The 6,705-nt window shown below is 39.0% G+C and overlaps 1 non-coding gene across 1 annotated transcript; it reads left to right on the forward strand.

Annotated features, from left to right (window-relative positions):
- Window positions 1-4,431: 4,431 nt before the first annotated feature.
- LOC120072367 lies at window positions 4,432-4,538 on the forward strand. Its single transcript, XR_005480431.1, has one exon. It is a non-coding gene; the product is annotated as a small nucleolar RNA R71 (small nucleolar RNA).
- Window positions 4,539-6,705: the final 2,167 nt, after the last annotated feature.

Raw genomic sequence — 6,705 nt, forward strand, 5'->3', positions numbered from 1 at the left:
GTAGGTGGTGTCAACTCCGGAGAAGGTTTGGACGCCTATAAATAGAGCCAAGAGACTTCATATTTTTTATCACAACTCAGAAATACCGTAAAAGAGTGGGAGAGTGGAGCAAACCTTGCGTTGGAGCCAAATCCATGCGTTAGACATAGAGGACGCATTGGATAGTGAGGTCTGAGGAGGACGCATCAACTTGGGATGAGAAGTTCTCTCAATTTACTGATGCGTTTGGAGTGATTCTAAAGCCACCTGAAAGCTCTAAAAGTCTAGTTTTTAGGGTAGGGATGCCAAAAGAAACGCTCGAAGGAATCGGGCTGGAAACTGAGAAGAAATCAAAAGGGTCGGGTTGTCGGATCAGTCTGAGTCATTCTTGAAGATTCTATTATTCCGGCCAAACCACAAAGAGTTCTAAGCTCATATTTTAGGCTAAACTTCCTGAGACGTTTTAGAACATGTTTGTAGAAGCAAGTATCTCAAAATAAGGTATATAACTATGAGTAATCTAAGATGTATTTTGAATCTGGATTCTATGGGTGAAAAGGGAGCCCGAGGTAGAAGAGGGAGCTACTAGAGTGAAAAGCACCTAAGCAATCAAGGTGAGTGACTAAAACGTTTTGACTAAAACATTTGCTTAAATGTTTGATTACAACGTGTTATAGAAAGTATGTTTTAAAGAAGAATATTCTCATGCCAACTAGTTTTACAAAGTGATTTTCAAGCAAGCTATGAATTATGTTTTAAACGCATGCATGTGTGAGAAGTTTGTTAAAAAGCTATTTATATGTGTAGCAAGCGTTAGTACCTAAAGCCATGTTTTATATGTGTTATACTTTACATGCTTTAAAGAGAAAGTTATTTATGACTAGTTTTACTTAAAACATGATACTGAAGGACATTTGAGAAGGTATCCGCCCAATTAGATACTGAAGAACATTTAAGATATTGGTACTGAAGGACGTTTGAGAAGGTACCAAACCAACCAGATACTGAAGGACGTTTGAGAAGGTATCTAAACAGAAGTACCTAAGGTATGACGGTACTTAGTGTGGCCACGTGCACATAGGTAGTTAGAGTCAGAGATTGAGCAAAAGGGTTCTCTCTTGACTAGCAGTTGGTGTTGGGATTGTTTTATCCACAGTAAGGTTATTCTCAACTGAGAAACAGTTTTACTGTTTTATAACTAAAACAGCTTTATATGCTTTATGCTTAGAAAATGTTTACACTGCAATACAAGTATTGTAAAAGCTTATGTTTCAGTTTGAACTCTTTATTGAGATTTTGCATGAGAATCAATTATCTTTCTTAAGTCACTCACTAGGCATAAGCTCACCCCATTTTCAAATGTTTTTCTCCCCCACAGGTAGCGGTCAAATCCTCTGAACATAGCTCTGCATCTGCTCTGCCACTAAAGGATAAAGAGATTTGTAACCCGTCTGTTTAGGTGGTTACTGTTAATATTGTACACATGTTATTGTTGATCATATAGGGACTAGGACTTTTGGGTTTGGGACTTGTAAATCTAGTGTTATAATGACTCTAAATATGTTATGTTTCTAAATTAATAAATTATGGGCCTAAAGACATTCCGCTGTATATAAATTATACCTTGGTATCAGAGTTATTCTGTAAAAGTTATTAGGCAATAAGTGTCAGCCAAATGGTTGATAACTGCTGCAGTCACGCCCTTCTCTAGGCTAAGAGGGTGGTCTGGGGCGGGGTGTGACAATGGTCTTGTTTTGTTTGGTGGGATCCTTGGTTGTCGGGGGTTGCAATTTTGGATTTATATGGGTCTATGATGGTTTATGATGCAAGGAGTAGTTTGGAGGCGCGATTGTCGAAGTTCTTAGATAGTGAGGGAGGTTGGAGGTGGCCTACAGTGTCTTGGGAGTTGCTTGAGATCTGGGGTTTTATTCAGGCAGTGGGGCCTAGGGTGAAAGGGGAGGATTATTGGGTTTGGGAGTCGGATGCTAGTGGTCAGTTTTCTATTCAGTAGTGCTTGGGAGAGTTTGCGTCCTTGTCATTCTAGGGTGTCTTGGGCTAGTATTTTGTGGGTGGGGGGTTGTATTTCACGCCACTCCTTCTGTGTGTGGTTAGCTGTGAGGGACAGTTTGGGTGCACGAGATTGGTTGAGGAGCTGGAGTGTGTTGTCAGATAGGGGGTGTCTTCTGTGTGTGGGAGGTATAAAGTCTCGGGATCATTTATTTTCCGAGTGTGGGTTTTGGAGAGAGGTGTGGTCTGATGTGTTACGTCAGTTGGGTTTGTCGCATTAGGTGGCTGGTTGAGATGTCGAGTTGAGTTAGTTGAGCTGAATGGGGTCGGGTAAGGGGGTGCATAATAAGTTGTTCCGTGTGTTCTAGTGTGCTTCCATCTACTACATCTGGCAGGAGCGTAATTGACAGTTGCATGGAGGTGGACCAAGGTCGGTGTCTGCTTTGTTTCACCTTATGGTCTCTACAGTTTGTGCTCGTGCTGCTTCCTAGCAGGTTGATCTTCTCGGTCTTATCTAGCGTGTTTACGATTGCTTTTCTTCTTTTTGAACTTGTTGTTTCTCTGTGTTTTGCTGTTGTCCCTAGTTGTAGGGTTTTGGTCTCTCTTCTCTTGCTTTCTCCCTGGTGTTTGGGAGGTTTTTTACTTTTATGTTTGGTTATGTTTAGGTTTTATCTTGTTGGCTTTGTTTGCGTTGTGTTTCCCTGTTCAAAATGCTTCTCCTTTGGTAGAAATCGCCACTTTTCTCTCCGTTAGCACGTCAGGAAGTTGAATAGTCTCCACAATCATTCTTCAATCTCTACTCATGGGCAATAACTCTCTTTTTTTCCTCAAAATTAGGCCAGAATGTCTTCCAATTAGGTCAAAATCTTCCCTTTAGTGTTTAGAGTCATCAAAATTCATAGAGGCTCGAAAATTTGGAACCAAATCCTTGCCAAAATTATCAAAATTTTCAAATAACAAAAGCCAACATTGTGATGCCTGGACACAGCTGCAATGTTGGTCTGATCCTGTTGTAGCGTTGCAACGCTCAAACACAGCATTGTAATGCTGCCTTCTCAAGTGTAGCTACTGCCTTCTGACGTTAATCAGCGTTTCACGTCGTAGTGTACCAGCGTTGCAACGTTCCCTTGCCTTTCGATTTCTTAGCATTTTCCCTCTATTTTCTTCACTCCCTTTGGTACATTGCTTGATTTTGACTCAAACCTGATTTAGTTCTTTTTGGCTTATTTTGAGAATAATTCTCTTATTGATCATAAATCTTAGATATCACTAGCAAACACGTCAAATCTAATAGAAACACATTAAAAACATTCCTAAATCTAAGGCATATAACACACATTTTGTGTGTGTTTCAACATGTTAATGTGCAATTGCTTCTAAGAAGTGTCGGAACTGTCGTTCATCATTTTTCTTCTTCAATTTGTGAGGAAACTGTGGTTTTCGCACAATCTCTTTAACTGTGGTTCATCAAAGGTTTTGCTTGCCCTATTATTGATGTTGTACAATTTGAATTTTAATGGTTCTTGCATTTGATTTGTTGAATTAGAGTCAAGATGGTTCTTGGGATTGCACTGAACATGAACAGAATGTCTAGTTGGTTCCTCAGACCTTGTGGAGTTGGTGGGTAGTGATTTCTCGCTTCTTAGGGTAATGGCTTGGCATTGCTCCTTTCCATTAGTGCCTGTACGTTTAAGGACTTCGATATTTCTCGACAATGTCCCTTACTATCTTTGTTTTAATTCTCCAGAAATTTGGCCTACTTTAAGCTCTAGGTTTTTGATGAATTACGCTTGACTTTGGAGTAACGTGTCATTCTTTGGGATGTATTCTTTTAAAAGGGATTCAAGAGGCGTTGAGGAGCTCGATGCCTAATGCGATCAACTTTGCGTTTGTTGATTGCCTTGAGGCGCCTGACTGAAGCTTGGTGGTATACCTCAATTTGTATGTTGTTGCGTCCCAACTTGATCATTCTACTAATTACCTCCCTACGTGAAATTTGGATGGTTGTGCCATCTAGGATTATAAGTATTACTATAAGGGTTGTTTCTAATGAAGCAGACTGATTGAGGGTTCATCGGGCACATATCAAAACTATGTGGTTCACTACATCCTATGCATCCTACTACAACAACTTGATTTAGCGTATTGACCGGATTTATTTCATTTTCGTTAACTTGATTCATTGTTATAGCTTTGAGCAAGTTAGTAACAACGGTCATCTATGCTGAGAGAATGTTGGTTGCTTTTGATTATGATGTTGAAGCTTTCCCTTCCCCAACTCTTGATCCGAAACCATCATCAACCCATTCTTCATTGTTCCAAGAAATTCTATCCAAAATTTGTTTGGCCTCTGCATAAGTTTTATCCTTCAAATCCCCTACTGCAACGGAGTCAGCTGCTGATTTTTCAATTCGTCATAATATTTCCATTAGTATTCAATCGGGTAGACCATGATGTAGACAGTTTCGAATGAGTCGTTTGAACCTAGCCCCTGCATCACTTAAAGTCTCTGCGTCTTTTTGTTTGAAGTTTGTTATGTCCCTTCTGTGTTAAGCATTAACATTAGTTGGGAAATATTTTTGCATAAGATTTTCAACCATGCCTTCCCATGTTGAAATATCTCCTGGCTTGAGAGAATAAGCCTAATGATGTGCTTCATCCCTGAGAGTAAAAGGGAACAATGACAATCTAATCCCTTCTACGGTAATTCTAAGAATCACGAATGTTTTAAAAATTTCCATGAAGCTCTTCAAATGTGCATGCAGATCTTCTCTTAGAGTGCCTCCAAACTGACTAGCTGCTTGGATCATTTTCAACATGATTGACTTCACTCGAATTATGTGTCACAAAAATCTAGATGCACAATCTCGGGCTAAAAATCGTACAAATTTGGCAACACATAGTCACTGATTTTTCTGTTGCAATCATACGCTAGAAGAATAAGGTTTGTTGTGAGTCTGCGTTATTTGCAGGATTCGGTGCGTCAGGCGGATTCTGTTGATCTCCCATATTTTTGTCACTTCCTCTTATTCCAGTTTGCATGGGCTCTCCTATGGAAAGTCTTCTTGATTTCAGGGTCAGTCACAAACTCTGGCTGAGTTCCATCGCTCATATATTGTGTGCAATATTCAAGTAAATATTGCAATACTCCTTACATCGAGGATGCCTGCGATCAAAATCAAGAACCCAAAAACCAAATTAGCAAATTCTAATTTTTCAATCCTCGGCAACTACACCGAAAAGTTGTTCGTTTCTTCTCTTTATTGTGTTGTGTCTGTGTTTAATTGTTTTCCATAAAGCACAATAATAATATTCTAATAGATTGCACAAGTTTACTCCTAATAGTCTAAGTATAAACTAATCAGGAGGTAGCCTTGGTAAGGGCCAAGGTTGAACACGAGGATTGTAAATAAAATTATAACAAATTAAGTTAATGAACCTCTTCTTTTAAATGCAGAGTGTTGTGCATGTTGATAAACGGTAGTATGCTTGAGAAATGCATGAATTAAATAGAATGCAAAGAAAGATGTTGAGAGAAGACATGGATGAAAATAATTTTGTGAATGCATAGCCCAGAACAAGTAAATATGAAATCGATGAGAAAGATGAGCTGGAATAAACAATCTTCAAACCTTTTGAGCTTAATGAAGAAACTCAGGTTTATGTTTATATCCTATTGGACTCCACCTCTTGGTGAGATAGCCACATTAACCATGTACCCATGATACATGCATGGGTTACTTGGAACACAAGGAAATGTTAGCTCTAAAAATTTCACTTTCTCAGGCTAATGAAATCCACAATCACTTATTCTCTTGAGTAGTTAATTGCTATCTTACGAATCCAATGATTAAAAGGATTCATAAGTTGGCTTTGAAGCTTCATTATCCGATTGAACACTTGTTTAATCATGAAGTTCACCGGAATGAGGATTAACTCACCCCAACTCATTTGAGATTTAGCTACTTATGGTAGAGAAAATAAAAATGGAAAAAGTAGAAGATGAAGTCATGATATGATATTGAAGTATGAAATAGTTCGTTACAAGAGTGAATAGAAAAGTGCGTAGAAGAAAATGTTAAACAATAAAGACAAAGTAAACTTAGAAGGTAGGAGGTTGATGATAAGGATCTCTGGTGACCTTCTCAAGATTCCGTCAATATGAGAGGATGTCAATTCGTTCTCTGCATTTGGTGATGGAGAAGTTGCTCTCTCGACTCCCCTTCTCTGGTGGTGTGATTGGACTGTTTCCAAGAAGATCTCCTCAAAAAATGGTGAGGAAGATTATGAGTGTCTCTCTCATTGGTTTCTTTTTCTCTATATCTCTTCTTTCTTTCATTGGGAAAGGCATATATATAGAGTCAGTGTGGGGACCACTTCTACCATACAAGACAGTGGCAGACGGTATCAGAGAATGTGGCCACCCATTTTTATAGTTGTCGGTGGTCCCCTTTGGATGCGTTGGGCTCTTAACTTTTGTTTCTCTCCTCATTATCTCACTTGCCTTGCAGTTGATCTTCTTTACTTCTATCTTTCCATCCTCCGTGGTTTCTTTCTATTACATGTGCTTTGGTCCATATTGCCATTCTTTGGTTTCAGCGTATGGATCCTTTCCTTATCTATTTGTTCGCCTCGTGATTTGTATTTAAAAGTGCTTATGAATGAAGATGAAAGATGATAACTTAGGTGAATGGTGATGACTGATGAATTGCTTCTCTA

The sequence above is a fragment of the Benincasa hispida genome, chromosome 2 (assembly GCF_009727055.1).
Source record: "Benincasa hispida cultivar B227 chromosome 2, ASM972705v1, whole genome shotgun sequence".
In the NCBI taxonomy this organism is placed as follows: domain Eukaryota; kingdom Viridiplantae; phylum Streptophyta; class Magnoliopsida; order Cucurbitales; family Cucurbitaceae; genus Benincasa; species Benincasa hispida.